The 1,745-nt window shown below is 38.2% G+C and overlaps 1 protein-coding gene across 4 annotated transcripts in view; it reads right to left on the bottom strand.

Annotated features, from left to right (window-relative positions):
* ACSL4 (acyl-CoA synthetase long-chain family member 4) overlaps window positions 1-1,745 on the bottom strand; it is an 83,113-nt gene that overhangs the window by 25,057 nt on the left and 56,311 nt on the right. The gene's annotated exons all lie outside the window — the stretch shown is intronic.

Genomic DNA, 1,745 nt, shown 5'->3' with positions numbered 1-1,745 from the left:
ATTTAAAAAAAAAAAAAAAAAAAAAAGTCACTTATCCTTTGTGCTGAGGACTATTTCTCTGAAGAAGGCAACAATGAAAGCAGCAACAGTGGCAGTGTAGTCAAAGAAGCAACAATGAATGAAGCTAAGGTAGATCAGATTTAGGGCAACAGCTAAAATATTAGTAACCTTTGCAAGCCAATAGTAGACACCTGTGGGTGAAGATCAGCCAAGCAGACAGCAGGGGAAGAAAAAAAAAGAAAAAGAATTAAACATATTAGTAATGCCACAAATCAATCCATTAGTTTCAAGTCTTTACGGTTTCAACTCAGCACGCAGACAAAGAAGGTTGAAGTAACTGGTTTGAGATGGCTTTAAAGACTGAAGAGGAAGAGTCTTTATATACTCGTTTATTGCATCCACAAATATTTACTCTTCAAAAGGCTCTCTGTATCTCTGTATAAGTGATGTTTCAGGGCTTCTGGAGGTGCACTCTGTCCTTTATATCAAAATATTGCATTTAAGCTACTTGAGCAATCCTAGAGTTGTGTAATTATGGTCAAAGGTCAGCCACTTTTTCCTTAAATATTTGTGCTACTGCTACAAAAGTGCAGCACATCTTTTCTAAGTAGAGTTTCAGAATAAATGTATATCAACTTAGTGGTTAGAATAAAGCACATTAATAAAAAGAAGTAGTCTTCAAAATAGAAATCCACACTATAAACCAAGTTGCTATGCAATAGCCATACACCTATTTCCTCTAGCTTCACCTCACCAACTACATTCAAACCTAAAAACAAGACTTAGTAATTCGCTGTAAATGCTAGGATCCTGTGCCAGGCTTTTTTACATTAAAATGCATATTTAAGGGTTATCATATAAACTAGAAACAAATTCATCTTCCAATACAACACTAAAATCCTCTAATAGCTGTTCTAAAGTTAAAAACACCCACAACCACTTGAGCATGGACTCTCAACACTATCTACATGACAATTCCTTGACAGAGGTTAAAGGAACAAAATGGCTGGGATGAGTCAAGTGACCTAGTACTAGTCTGCTTTGATGCATGGCAGGCTGGTTCCAATCCACTAGCCTTATCTTGCATCTTGTACAGATGAAGGTCATGAATGCCATACAGGAAGTGAACACATGGGACTGGTGCTGACTGCCTTAGAACAGGGGTGGGAAATTTCAGGCGGAGGGCTGCTTACTGAGTTTTGGCAAGTCATTGAGAGCTGCATAACAGGCAGCCAGGGGCAGATGAATATTAATTTTCTAAATTTTTGGAGGGGCCCCATGGGCTGGAAAGAATAGCCTGGCGCGCCACATTTCGCCTGCCCCCGCCTTAGAATAAGACCCATCTTCTCCCCCTGCAAAGACAGTGTCTGATAAACAGAGTAGGGAACTTCTCAAAAGCTCCATTCAAAAATAAACAACAACATGTAGACAAACCCAGCATTTTATGTTTAATATTAAATACGCAACCTTTCATGCAAGGGAGACTGTGCCCGAGATTTCAAATTAAATAAAAGGCAACAGCAGCACAAACTAAAGGTAGCAGCAACAGCAAGTATTAATATAGAACAGTGTTTTTCTTAACAGTACAGGAACACCTGCAGTCGGACAGCATTCATTAACAACATGTTTTGTTTAATTAAATAAAACATGAGATATTGACTATTTAAAAATTATCCCCCAAATATGCCATGCTATGCTAAGAAACGGACTAAAATGAATGTGTGTGTGTGTGTGTGTGTGTGTGT

The sequence above is a fragment of the Gavialis gangeticus genome, unplaced genomic scaffold (assembly GCF_001723915.1).
Source record: "Gavialis gangeticus isolate Ggan-Ray unplaced genomic scaffold, GavGan_comp1, whole genome shotgun sequence".
Classification (NCBI taxonomy): domain Eukaryota; kingdom Metazoa; phylum Chordata; order Crocodylia; family Gavialidae; genus Gavialis; species Gavialis gangeticus.
Note: the sequence above shows the minus strand (reverse complement) of the source record. Positions and strands in the feature narration are given on the sequence as shown.